This window comes from Canis aureus, chromosome 11 (assembly GCF_053574225.1).
Source record: "Canis aureus isolate CA01 chromosome 11, VMU_Caureus_v.1.0, whole genome shotgun sequence".
Lineage (NCBI taxonomy): Eukaryota > Metazoa > Chordata > Mammalia > Carnivora > Canidae > Canis > Canis aureus.
In genome coordinates, this window is record NC_135621.1 from 33,295,855 (window position 1) to 33,310,025 (window position 14,171).

At 47.4% G+C, this 14,171-nt stretch overlaps 1 protein-coding gene and 1 pseudogene across 4 annotated transcripts in view; both read left to right on the plus strand.

Annotated features, from left to right (window-relative positions):
- Positions 1-2,555: 2,555 nt before the first annotated feature.
- Positions 2,556-14,171, plus strand: part of SYN3 (synapsin III) — a 453,214-nt gene continuing 441,598 nt past the window's right edge. Inside the window, exon 1 of one of the 4 annotated variants that reach the window (XM_077914724.1) lies at positions 2,556-2,693. The gene's annotated coding sequence lies outside the window, so the exon portion shown is untranslated. Of the gene's footprint in view, positions 2,694-3,480; positions 3,728-7,920; positions 8,341-14,171 lie in introns of those variants that run through there. The other 3 variants (XM_077914725.1, XM_077914727.1, XM_077914726.1) reach the window with 3 other exon arrangements.
- LOC144323014 (non-histone chromosomal protein HMG-17 pseudogene) lies at positions 9,978-11,861 on the plus strand (annotated as a pseudogene).

A 14,171-nucleotide genomic window follows, 5' to 3' on the forward strand; every position in this document is an offset into this window, starting at 1 on the left:
TCCTACTATATGGCAAAAATGAGTTGTTACTCAGTAACAATCTGCCCCCCTTAAGCAGGTACACACATCTCAGTATGCCACAGTCTCTACCCTGCCCTGCTCTATCACAACTTGCCAACTTCACTTGTTACATTACTGCCTGTCACCAAAGTTTGTGATTCCTGAGCTAGTCTTACTCCCTTAGTTACTACAGTTGGGTCACTCCCTCCTGTTGACTGAGGTCACTTACTAAGGGTAATGCAGTAAATGGAGATGTTGGAAGACAAACTTCCAAGGGCTCAGTCCTTGGCTCTCCTCTCCTCTCATGATGCCTCAGGTCAGAACACTACCCCGGGGAACATCTCCAGTCCCAGACTCACATCTGTGCTTTACACTTGGGTATCCAGCCCTCACTTTGGGCAAGTTGCTTAAGCCTTTCAAGTGCCTTCATTTCCTCATCTGTGATATGGCGACAATGAGAGTACTTTTCTACTATATGATTATTTTGAGAATTATACGTACAATTGGCTAATATATGCAAAACAATTTGAAGAGAACCTGACACTGTTGTTGTTGTAAGTTGCCTCATGGGTCTTTAGAATGTGCACGGTAGAGCTTTTAATTTCCTTCTGCCTCCAACCTGTTCCTTCCTAGTCTCCATGTCAGTAACAGCACCATTATCCCATGGATGGCTTGAGCTAAACACCTGGGAGTCATTCTTTGTTAATCTGTTTTCCTCATTCCCTAAATCCAATCATCATCAAGCCTATCCAGGATACTCTAAAAATGTATTTCAATTGGTCTCCTCTCTCCATCTCCACTGTCACCACCTTGGTCTAAGGTGATGTCATCCGTTGCCTGGGTTTCTGCAGTATCCTCCTGTTATGCACTGAACTATGCTCCCCCCATTCACATGTTGAAGCCCTAACCCACAATGGGATGGTATTTGGAGATGGGACCTTTGGAGGGTAACTAGGTTTGGATGATGCCTTAGTAACTAAGGGAGTAAGACTAGCTCAGGAATCATGAACTTTGGTGACAGGCAGTAATGTAACAAGTGAAGTTGCAAGATGTGATAGAGCAGGGCAGGGTAGAGACTGGCATACTGAGATGTGTGTACCTGCCTAAGGGGGCAGATTGTTACTGAGTAACAACTCATTTTTGCCATACAGTGGGACCCTGAGTTGCCAGTGGGGACCTCATGATGGGGTCAGTGTCCTCATACGTAGAGACACGACAGAACTTGCTCTCTTTATTTCTCCCTGCCCTGGAGGATACAGGGAGAAGGCAGTCATCTACAAGCCAGGAAGAGAGCTCTCAACAGAAAAAGACCACGCTGGCACCTTGCTCTTCACCACCAGAACTGTGAGAAAATACATTTCTGGTGTTTAAGCCAACCAGCCTACCGTATTTTGTTACGGTAGCGTGAGCAGACTAAAACACCTCCTAAACTGACCCCCCTGCTTTGTCATGCTTTCTCTTGCAAAATCTATTCTCCACACAACAGCATATCTTTTAAACATGTCATGGCCCTCCCTCCCCTAAAACCCTTCTGTGGCTTATTTTTTTTTTTTAATTTTTTTTTTTTATTTATTTATGATAGTCACAGAGAGAGAGAGAGAGAGGCAGAGACACAGGCAGAGGGAGAAGCAGGCTCCATGCACCGGGAGCCCGACGCGGGACTCGATCCCGGATCTCCAGGATCGCGCCCTGGGCCAAAGGCAGGCGCTAAACCGCTGCGCCACCCAGGGATCCCTCTGTGGCTTATTTTTGTCCTTCCAACAAGCCGAAGCTCTCCGGGGTGGCCCTCGGGGCTCTGGGGACTTCCGCCCCGGCCACCTCTGCAGCCTAGCGCACCTTGCCCTCGCCCGGCGCTCCGGGCCCTCCTCGTCTGCGTTCCGGCCGCAGAACCACGCTGCATCTGCTGCCCCCTGCCGGCCACGCTCTTCCTCCAGCCGGGGAATCCCTTTCACATTTCAACTCTCAGAACAACTCCCACCTCCCCAAGTGGCCGCAGGGAACCATCTTACTCACAGCGTCCCCGACCCCCTTTCTTATTTAAAACCACCTTTCTCTGCCATAACAATCTGACGTGATCTTCTTCGTTTCCCCGCATTTAGCTTGCCCCCGCCCAGGCCCCATGCGAGCTACTGAGGGCGACAGACTTGGTCCTGTTCCTGTGGCACCCCGGGCGCTGAGTGCCCCCCACACTACCTGAGACGCGCGCAGACGGTGCGGCCGGGTTTCTCGGGGGCGCCTCCTGAGGTCCTGGGAGGTCAGGTGCCTTCCCCAAAGCTGGCTTCCAAGGGCGCTGCACTCTTCGCGCTCCCCAAGGGGCGTCGGGACGCTAGAGATGCAGCACGATCACGGCCTCGGCTGCCTGAGCCAGGGCAGGGAGCTCAGGGTCTGGGAGCAACTTTCCCCGCGTGGAGGGGTGAGGATCGCTGCGGGGGGAGGCGCGGGGAGGGCCTGCGGGGGCGGGGCCTGCGGGGGCGGGGCCTGCGGGGGCGGGGCCTGGCCGCCCGAGCCAATGGGGCGGCGCGGCGCGGCGCGGCGCGGCGGGGCGGCCAGGCGGCCGAGGGGAGACGCTGGAGCGCGGTGGGGCGCGGAGGCTGAGCTCGCGGACCCGGAGCGCATCCTCAGGCGGGCGCCGCGGCCGAGGCACCCCCCTCGCCACCCCCGCCCCGGGCGCCGGCTTCCTGGCGGCTCGCACGGTAAGAGGAGCGCCGCCGCGAAGTAGACTTTGTGGGGCTACGGAAACTGGGAGCCCCTCCTGCCCTCGGCGCCTCAGACCGGGCTGCCGGCGGCGTCCTCGCGCCCGGCCGCGTCCCCCGCGCGCCGGCCCTGTGCCCGCGGGAGGCGGGCGCGCGGAGGGCGCGGGAGGGAGGCGACGAGCCGCCGCGCCCCGCGCCCTCCCGCAGCTGCCGCAGCCCGGCCGGGGCCCGACCCTGCGACCCACAGGTCGGCGCGCGGGAACTGCCTGGGGCCCGGGAGCCTGAGGGGCGCGGGACGGCGGCGTCGGGCCGGGTCTCCGGAGACTTGAGGACCTGTTGGCCCGGGGCTCGGGGTCAGGTTTGCCGCGCTGTTGCCTCTTTGCAGCCGCCCTGAGGCGCAGGAGGTCTCCGAGCGGCTCCCGGCGGAGCTCGCCGCGGAGACTGGCCCTTCATACCGCGCCGCACGTAGTTCTTTATTCAGCGTTTACCCGGCTGCCGCCGTGTGTGCCAGGCGCTGTGCTGAGGGAGCCCTGAGGCGCGAAGACGGGCCTTGGAGGGGCTCCTGCGGCGGAGGGGCGCGGTAGGAGGGATAGTTACCCAACAACACTAGTACCGGGCGCGAGGGGGAGAGCGAGCCAGGAGGGCTTCGGCGCGGGGGTGACCGCCCAGGGTGGACTGGAGGAGTCGGAGGGTCAGCCCCGCTGAGAGCGGGGGGGGGGGGGGGGAGGGGGTGCCGGGGGAGGGCAGGGGGATAGCGGGCGTTCCAGAGAGATTTTCTCGTGCGAAGGTTAGGGAGCCGAAGAAGTCCAGTCTCCCATCGGGTGATCGCGTAGGACCAGGGCTTACTGTGGGTAGGAAACGAGCTGTCGGCGTGCAGGGAGGGGGCTGATCCACGCCCAGGCCTTCGAATGCAGCCTTGGACTGCCTCGGATTTTGTCCTGGGATGGGCTGCAGTGGAGGAATTCCGACCAGTAACCAGGTCCCTCTGGCAGCTCTGTGGAAAAATAGGTGGAGCCTGGAGCAGCGGAGAGCTGGTAAGTGTAGCTGCTGTTCAGACTTGGGAGTGAGTACTCTGGGTGGGGAAGACAGTCGCAACTGCCCAGGAGCCCTGCTCCCCGGCCTCTGGGCATGGATTTGGGCCAGGGACTGTCGTCCGTGTGACACTTGCTTCTGCAACCCGGGGGCCATTTTAATATCGTTTCTGGAGGCTTGGACCTCAACCTTGCTATCAGGGATGGACCCTGGAGGATTGGGAAGGGTACCGCTCCCCTTCTCTTTCTGTCTTACAAAGGCTCAGTCTCAACCATGAGAGGTTGTAAAAAGCAAGGTGTCACTGGAGAGTCAGACCAGAAAGTCACTTTAGCTATGTGCCTGGAGGATGTAATCAATCTTTCTGATTTTCAGTTTTCTGATTTAAAAGGAAATATATAACTACCTTTATTAGGTCAGGTTCCCTGGAAAAAGGACTCAGAGATTCTGAGGTTTGTCTGTAGGGGAACTTTGGGGGAGTAGTTTCACTGATCCAAGGTGGGTGAGGGGTGAGAAAAACAGGATTGGGCAGAGGGAGAAGTGAATCTGTGGTGCAGTGCAAAAGAGGCCTCAATTGAGGCATGGGGGGGCCAAGCCTTTGAAGCCCCATGTTGACCAGCCAGTAGATGGAGGGGCATAACGTTGGTTGTCCCTTCAGCAAGACAGTTCCTGAAGAAGGACTCAGCCAGCACTCCTGGACGTGGAGCATATACGAGTAAGGAGCCTTGGTCTTGGAGGGGGATTGAGAACTGTACCGCAGCAGCCACCTCTGCAGGGTGGCCTTGGGAAGTAAATGTAACAACTTGACAGAAATTGGTTAGCACTACATCTGGTGCAGAACAGGCATTTAAAAAGTGTTCCTTTCTCTCACCGTTAAACTTCTTGACTGTGTCTGAAAGTAGGTTGGGAAGTTAGAGCTGGATAAATAGACATTTTAGAGGAAAGGACTTTTAACAATAATAATAGCCACAATGACTACCACTTCCCGTTATTGAGTGCCTGGTATCTATATGCATTCTCTCCTAGTTGTCTAGTAGTATTCTGTGTCAAGTATTTTTACTCTTATTTTATAGCTAACCCAGTCGTTTCCAAAACCCAACAGAGTATGTGTCCTTTTGCCATAAAATAATAGCAGTAACAACAGCAGCAATCAAAATAATGATTTGTTACACTTTATGAAGTGATTTTATTGGTGGCTTGTTAATTAATTCATTTATTTATCAATTATTAATTCAACAATGTGCATTGAGTGCTTCCTAAATGGCAGGGTGCTGTCCTAGGTACTGGGAATACAGTGCAGTCTATCAGGGAAGAGACAGACATTAAATGCTTTGATTTTTCAGGAGCAAACATTTAAGGATAGAACATCCCATTGCACAACCAGGAAGGAAGTGATAGAGAGTAATTGGCCCTTTTCCCGATTGACTTTCTCATTCTTCAGTTTTAGTATAACCTCCTCAAAAAGGCCTCCTGGACCATCCTGTGTGAGGCAGGTCCCTCCCTTTTACTCTCCTCTCATAGTACTTGTTCATTCATTTCATTTATTTCCTCGTTAGTGGTCCTCCCCATTAGACCGAAGGCTTCAGAAGGTCACATATTGCTTTATCCTAAGATCCCAGCACAGTGATTAACACATATTTCTTGAATGAGTGAAATGAATGAGACGTCTATCTGTTTAACAGAGTGGCTAGGGGAGGTCATATTGAGGAGTGATGTTTATATTGAGATCTGAGAGATGAGAAGGACCCAACAATGCCAAGCAATGCCAAGATTAAGAGGCAGAGAGAGCAGCTTGTTCAAGGTCATGAGGTGGAGGAATGGAGCCCAGTGCAATTGGGGAACAGCTTGAGATGAATTTGGAGCAGTAGACAGGTCCTTGGAAGGCCATTCTGAGCTTGGATTTTATTCACAGTGAAAGATCATTGAGGGGTTTTAAGCCTAATAATGACTTTGTCCATCATGCCTCTTGGAGGCAAATTCCATGATGGAAAGTGTTCAGTAAATATTGTTAGAGTTAATGGATGATCTGGTTCATGTAACTACCAAGTGAAAAATGGAGGAGGGAGAGGAATGGGTTTTTATCACAAATTAGGAGTTAGATGAGAGAGAAATGTTGGTGTCTTTGCTACAGAACAGCAATGGTGTTGGAGAAAAGTAGAAGGACTAGAGTTGTATTTGGTTATAAAACGGAAAAGGACTTGCTGATACATTAGGTGTTGGGAATAGAGGAAAGGGAAGAAGAATCAAGGGTAACCTGTGGGTTTATCACTTAAGATTGGGTAGATGCCAAATGTCTATCAACAGGTGAATGGATAAACAAAATGTAGTACATACTTAGAGTAGCATATTATTCAACCATAAAAAGGAATGAAATGCTCCTTTTACTACAATATGAATGAACCTCAAAGACATGCTAAGTGAAAAAAGACAGATACAAAAGGTCATATGCTGTATGATTTCATTTATATAAAATGTCCAGAGTAGCTAAATCCATAGAGACAGAAAGCAGATTGGTGTTTGCCAAGGACTTGGGGAAAAGGGTAAATGAGGCATAACTGCTTAAAGGGTAAACAGTTTCCTTTGGGTTGATGAAAGTATTTTGAAACTAGTTAGATGTGGTGGTTGTACAACATTATGAATATACTACATGCCACTGAATTGTGCATTTTAAAATGGTTAATTTTGTGTTATATGAATTTCATCCCAATTACAAAAAAAAAAAAAGATTGGGTGGTTGAGAGCACCAATAACAGAGTAGAGGAGACTGGGTAGGGAGCAGGTTGTGGAATTCACGTGCTGTCTTAGAGATACCCATGAGACATCCACATGGAGCCTAGGGGGAGGTCTGGGCTGGAGATATAAATATGAGAGTTGTCAGCACTTAGATGTCAGCCAACAAAATGGATGAGATCTAGGGAGAGACAGTGTAAAGGAGTACATCACAGCCTGGATGGTTCTTTAATTTGGCCTTCATACCTACTTACAAGGGAAGTGCTCTTGTCTTCATTATCAGATGAAGAAACCAGCCGCCTTCCCTTGGCTCCCAAATAAACTTGCCCGGGGTCAGACACTTTGTTTATGTGCACCTTATGGCTTTCAGGGCTTTGCTGTTCCCATCTTGGCATGATGCCATTTAGAACTCTAGCAAGGGCCTTACCTCCCTTCTCCCTCTCCCTCCAATCCAGACTGAGTACTCACAAATGGCAGGCACTGTGCTGGGCATATGTTGGTGGAGAAGGTAGAAATGGCTCTAATTTTGTGGAGTTTACCCAGTAAACAAGCAGCTGCAGTCCACTGATATAGGGGACCTTAGGAGCCTGGAGCAGGGGCATCTACCCCAGGTTTGGGAGTAGGAGGAGGCTTCCTAGAGAAAATGGCAGCTAAGCTGAGATTTGCAGTAGAAGGAGAAAGATGGAGCCCTAGAAAGAGATGGTTCTCTGGAGGGCTCATGATCCCTAAACACCTGCTATGGGAATTCAGTGTTCTCTTCATTCCCCAGTTCTTCACAGGTTACTTGCATTTTCTAACTTATTGTGAGGGTTTTCTGTATTTTCTATAGCCCTGGAGGCAATAAGCAGACAAATGGCTTAGTTTGACTTCTAGTGGGAGCTTCAGAGGGGTAGCCAGGTAGAGTGCAAACAGCCAGGTTTTCAAAGCCAGCCTCCATCTCTTGAGCAAGTGACTTATTCTCTCTGAACCTTACTTTTTATACCTATGAAATGGAGCCAATAATGTCCATTGCTTAGTGTAGGAAATAAATGAAATGATACAGTAAAGTATTGGGTACATAATAAATGCTCAGAAAAACAGTATCTCTTTTATCTTTTGGAGAGGGAGATTTTCTAAATAGACCAGTAGTAGTCCTCCACTCTATACGCTATTTAAAATACAGATACCCGTCTTCCCTCTGAGGGCTCTATGGTTCCAGATGCAGCACAGTGATCTGTATGTTTAGAAAGCAGCCCACATGATCCTGGTAAAAACAAGTCCAGGAACCATTGGCTTTACCAAATACTTGAGTCATTGCTATGATGAACATGAAAGGGTTAAGCACCTAAAAGCAGAATTTTTCCTTCTAGGAATTATTAGCCAATGACAGTGCTGACCGATGATGTAATGGCTTTGGCTGGCGCTCCATTGGTTAAGTGTATTGTTTCTCTCCCTGCTTCAGCTGTGTGAGGAGCAAAGCTGGAGCCCAAGGGTTAATTATTCTGTGGCAGCAGATAGAGCTATTTTTTTCCCATTCCTCTTCTGCTAGGGGTGAGTGTACAGCCCAGCTTAGCAGATTGTTGCCCTTCTCCTTCCAATAAACAGCTGCATCTTCCTCCTTACCTCCTCCCAAGCAGAGCACATGTCTCCGTAGTACTACAGAGGAGGAGGAGGGAGAGGGAAGAAGGAGGAGGAGGAGGAGGAGGAGGAGGAGCAGCAGCAGCAGCAGCAGCAGCAGGATCCTTTAGGGAGGAACCTTTCAAAGTTCCACGCGGTAGTCTCTCCTTGCCACTGGGTACGGGCACAGCCCCCGGCTGCCCTGGCCTGCAAATGTCCCACTGGATGAATTGCTAAACTGCCACCTGCTTCTGGGCATTGTTCAACCTGTCAGGATCCTCAGAACCAGGAGGTGAGCCTAGGGTTTCGGAAGAGGGAGTGGGCCTAGCAGAGGGGAGCTCTAGACTAGAGGTCTAGAGAGAGGGAACAGCTCTAGGCTGAAGGTCAAGCTTAGGCTCCATCTTATAGCCCTGGCATGTGGTGTGAGCTTGGGCAGGACTGTTTCCCTCTTTGGGTCTGTTTGCTCAAGTGCACAGTGTGAGGCTTAGATTAGGGATATCTAAATTCTGGGAGACACTGGCCACAGTGTCTGACCAGAAGCTATAAACAAGCATGTTCTTGTTGTAGCTTTCTATCAAATGATCTCTGTAGTTGAATGCTTTGCTCCGGCAATCTTGGGCAGCAGTGGAATGTCAGGTGAGGGCTTTCTCCCTGGAGCCAGCTATCACCCAGGCCCCTCCTCATATTGTCTGGACTCTCTCTTCAATGCCCCCACTCAGCTGAGCAGCCCTTGGTAGACTCTGGGCTGAGGTTTCTCTAGAAACATCTGAATGGTCTCAGGGATTTTGATCATGTCCTTTGAGGGGAACTTTGGGGTCACACTGACCCTTGAGTTATCAGTGTGCCTTAATTTGGCTTTCCTAGTTGTCCTGTGCTGGAGCTCCTAAGGTAGGAGAATTATTTTTGCATTATTGGATGGCTTAGCTGTGACAGTTTTCTTGTGTGTTTTTAGTGGGGCATGGATTATTGCCCCAGCCTGAAACTTCTCACCTTGTCCAAAGAGGTCCTAGTGTAAGCGTGTCAGCCTCAAGGTGTAAATTTAAAAAAGTAGAAATGGGGTGGAGTGGGGTGAGAAGATGGTGGCTAAATAACTGGAAAAGGCTGATGATAAAAAACTCTGACCTTCATTTCATTGTAATTCAAGAAAGCCTGCATTTTACAGATAGGCTCTGATGCTACTTCCCTCTTGCAACACTCCAAACAATACAGAAATAAAAGCTCTGTTATTTTTATTTTTCGGAATTTAGTTATGTGTGGGGAGTTATCACTTTCCTTGGGGAGAGTAGAGACTTCAAAGTGTTCTGTGTCTTGTATAACCCTTGGTACCAGCTGCCCTGTGTTCTGGGTCAGGCTTTGCTGCTGAAGAACATATGGGCCCTTGGGCAAGTTGCTGTGTCTCTTGGAGCCTTGTTTTCTGCATTTGTCAATCACAGGGTCAGGAGGGAGTTGGACTGACTTTTAGAACCCTTATAGCTCTGGCTGTCTGTGCTTTGGATCACAAAAAGCCTTTGTGATTTGAGGCTGTTGATGAAGTGGGTTGGATAAGTAAAGAATCTTTGAATAAAGGAACATGCAGCATGGGTCCTGTAAGTGTAGGGCTGTACACATGTTTTAACTCATTTCACTCCCTCAGTAGCACTGGGAGTAGATGGAATTAACCTCACTCTACAGATAAGAAATTACTCAAGATCATCATACAGTAAATGCTGAGACTGGTATTTGTGCAGGTGACCATACTGAGATGGTGGCACGTCTTAGGATAATGAAAGGGCTGGAGCTGGAATCCTTACCTACCTTTGCTTCCATGCATGCTCTTCTTTCTACTATAAAGCAAGTACTGATTTTAAGATTGACTAGTCTGGCCAGATTAATGTGGACTATCCAGTTTAATATCTGGGACAGCAGAAAATTAGGGGACCCTGGGTCTGGAGGTGAATCCTTTGGACAAGGCTCTCAATTTACAGCTGAGAAAAATGGAGGTCCAGAGAAGTTAGGTGACTTATTCTCTGTCACTCAGTGAGTCAATAGATGGCAGGGATGGAAACCAAGACTCATTCACTTAGGTCTTTGAAGGTGTATTGTTATTAATGAGTTTTTTTTTTAAATCTTCATCTGAGAAATTTGGCATCATTTGAATTTAGCTATTCTCACCTTTGTGTATTCTCACCAGAATTTGTGAGATTTGTGTATTTGGCTCCTTTGAAGTGCCAAAGGGTTGAGGTAAGAATCATTGAATACTTAACCTGCACTTGGCATTGTGGCAGGTGTCTGAAACATGAAAGAAGAGTGGTAAGCAAGCTGAGTATGAGATGTGGCCAGTTTCCTTCAGGAGCCTCACAAATGCAAGCTGTATTTCATGAGAGTCTAACTCACAGGTCAGCAATCTTTCTTCTTCTTCTTTTTTTTTTTAAGATGTATTTATTCATGAGAGACACACAGAGAGAAAGGGAGAGACACAGGAAGAGGGAGAAACAGGCTCCATGCAGGGAGCTCGATGCGGGACTCGATACTGGATCCTGGGATCACGTCCTGAGCCAAGGCAGACTTGAGCTCAACCGGTGAGCCACCCAGACATCCCAGCAATCCTTCTTAGTGGATGAACTGGGTGGGACTCTGACCCTTTTTCTCGGTATATGGCTGGCACCTAATTTATACCACTACAGGAATACTTGCCACATGACATGTGGTCTCTGTTCTTTGTCTTTCCAACTAAGCTTCATGTTTCCCAAAGTGTGGAATTTAATCAGTGGGGCTGCCTAATGGGGAGGTAGATGTCAATGTCTTGGATATGCAGAGATGTACACTCAGAAATAAAAAGCTATCAAATGATTATTAAGGGCAGCCCTGGTGGTGCAGCGGTTTAGCGCCACCTGCAGCCCAGGGCGTGATCCTGGAGACCCTGGATCCAGTCCCATGTCAGGCTCTCTGCGTGGAGCCTGCTTCTCCCTCTGCCTGTATCTCTGCCTTTCTCTCTCTCTGTGTCTCTGTGAATAAATAAATAAAATATTAAAAAAATGATTATTAAAAAGAGCAATGCAGATACTTGACTCCTTCCTTGATCAATGTAATGAAAGAATCATCTTGGAGCAATGTGAAGAAGAAGAGGCGAGAGCAACCCCTGGATCAGCCAAAGCGCGTGCACCGCTGCATCCCCACGTACAGTGCTTATGCCCTGCTGCTGTCACCACCATGCCCAAAAGAAAGGCTGAAGGAGATGCTAAAGGAAATAAAGCCAAGGTGAAGGATGAGCCACAGAGAAGATCTGCAAGGTTATCTGCTAAACCTGCTCCTCCAAAGCCAGAGTGCAAGCTTAAAAAGGCCCCTGCAAAAAGGGAGAGAAGGTACCCAAAGGGAAAAAAGGGGAAAGGTAATGCTGGCAAGGATGGAAATAACCCTGCAGGAAATGGAGATGCCAAAACAGACCAGGCACAGAAAGCTGAAGGTGCTGGAGATGCCAAGTGAAGTGTGTGCATTTTTGATAACTATGTACTTCTGGTGACTGTACAGTTTGAAATACTAATTTTTTATCAAGCTTCATAAAAATACAGAGAAAGAGAAAGAATCATCTTAATACCATGCTTCAAATATCCTAATGATTATTACAGGAGAGAGGAGTTATAAGTTTTTTGCAGGGCTGAAGGGCAAAGCTAGCAGCAATGGGTGGAAGTTGGAGGGGAGCAGGTAGCAGATAAATAGAGGGAGAGTATACTGATGGTAGAGGCTGTCCAGTGGGTAAGTCCACCTTCTACACTTTTGTCATCAAGATGTCATGTGCAAACTAGTGTGTAAAACACTGATTTAGACTAAGAGAAGTAGCACCACAAAGTCTATATGCAGTTGTTTGGGTCTTTCTACTGCTTTGTCTTTAAAGTAATTATAAAATTCCTTACCTGCATGGGGTAAGGGATGGAGAATTTTTAAGTGTCCTTGCTTGCTTGTAGTTATAATGCTATTCTGTTCAGATAAACAGTCTTTAATACCATTAAATGTGTTTAACAGTTTTTTTTTTAATGATAATGAAAATTAAGTGAAATAATATGTGTAGAAACCTTGAGCCCGGGAACTGTTACAGAGTAGATGCTCAGTATAATTTTACTGAAAAGAAATCAGCAACTTGCTTTGCATACTTGTCTATGCTGGTCTTTGAAAAGTTTTAGAGAAGAGCCTGGCCACCTGTGTCCAGGCTGGCATTTCCTATTTGAGTTTGGCATGTCCTGTTTGGCTCCTCTGCATAGTGTTCACCCTCTTACCTCTGAATACTGCTTCTAAAATCCAAAGTAAAAAAAAGAATGAGTTTGAAAGCTTCACAGACCTGAGTTCAAAGCACTAGTTCAAAACATTACCTCGCATATCATTTTCTGGCATTGGCCATGTTACTTAACCTCTCCGTGTTTTTTTTTCACTTATGAAAATGGGATCAGTATACCTCACCTTGAGGGTAGATGGGGGCTTAAATGAGAACCTTAAAAGAGTGCCTGAACATATATAGAGTAGGTGTTCTGTAAGTGGCTAATTTATTTGTTCTCCACCGAAAAATGTTACAGAGACGTGGTTTTTTTTCCCCTTCAATCTTACCTCAAACTTCTTTGCCCACATTAGTAGTATTTCTACATAGTTTTGTATAAACTTTCAGGAAACCTCACGTGACATTATTTTTAGAATGCATTTGCTTGCAGCCTTATTCCCTCCTCACTCACCTTCATGGCTGTCACCTAACTAAGCACTCAGAAGGGAAATGTGTTTAATCCAGTTGTAAAACTCTAGTAACTGATTTAAATATTCTGGGCTGGAATGCTCTTTACTCAGGGGCCAACTGAGCAGGTAATTTGAGGGTTTCTCCCCTCATAGCTCCAAGTTCAAAGCATTGGGGAATTTCATCATTGAATTTTCATTCCTTGGGTTTATGTATTTATCCATTTAACAAATATTTATTGAGTTCTTATACTGTGATAGGCAGTGTGCTAGGTACTGGGATCAATGACCATACAGACAAGATGTTATATTCTGATGGGGGAATGGAAAATAACTACGAAACAATTAAATTATAGGATGTCAGTGGCAAGGGCCATGAAGAAAAATAAAACAGTGTAAGAGCATAGGAAGAAGGCCATATAGAAAAATCCATTAAAAGTCTCTGAGGAAAGGAGAGAAAATGAGTGAAAATATCAGTGAGGATGACAGAACATGAGAGACTCCTAACTCTGGGAAACGAACAAGGGGTAGTGGAAGGGGAGGTGGGCAGGGGATGGGGGTGACTGGGTGACGGGCACTGAGAGGGGCACTTGATGGGATGAGCACTGGGTGATATGCTATATGTTGGCAAATTGAGCTCCAATAAAAAAAATAAATTTAAACAAACAAAAAAGGTCTCTGAGGAGTTGCTATTTCAGCAGAGGGAAAGTTTGAGAAGGTATAACTAGAAAAGTACCCAAAACCAGGTCTGGTAGGGACTCATGGGCTGTAGAGAGAGGTTTGCATTCTACTTTTCCCCAGAGGCTTTGAGCAGGGAGGTTAAATGGTTTGACTTATTCTTTGGGGTTTTTTAAATTGCCATATAGAAATTTGACGTTTTGGTGTAGATTCATGGAAGTACCAACATCACAGTGAGGACACAGAACAGTTTCATCACCCAGAAACTTCCTCCTAATGTCCCTTTGTAGTCACAAACTCCCTGTCTCTGACATTTGGCAACTACAGCTCTACTTTCCATCATGACCATTTTGTCTTTCTGAGGATTGTGAGGTCAGGGGAATCATACCATATATAACCTTCTGAGGCTGCTTCATTCCCTGAGCACAATGCCTTAGAGATTCATCCATGTTGTTGCGGGTGTCAATAGTTTGTTTTTGCTGGCTAAATATTGTGTGGTTGTACCACAGTTTGTCTATTCATTTACCCTTGAAGGACAATTGGGTTGTTTCCAGGTTTGGGCAGTTACGAATAGAGCTGCTATAAACATTTGTGCTCAGGTTTTTGTATGAACACACATTTTTGGATCTCTAGGATAAACACCCAACTGTTGGATCACTGGGACATAACAAAAAATTTGCACTTAATTTGTTAAGAAACTGCCAAACCGTTTCCAGTGTGGCTTTACCATTTTGCATTCCCATCAGCGATGTG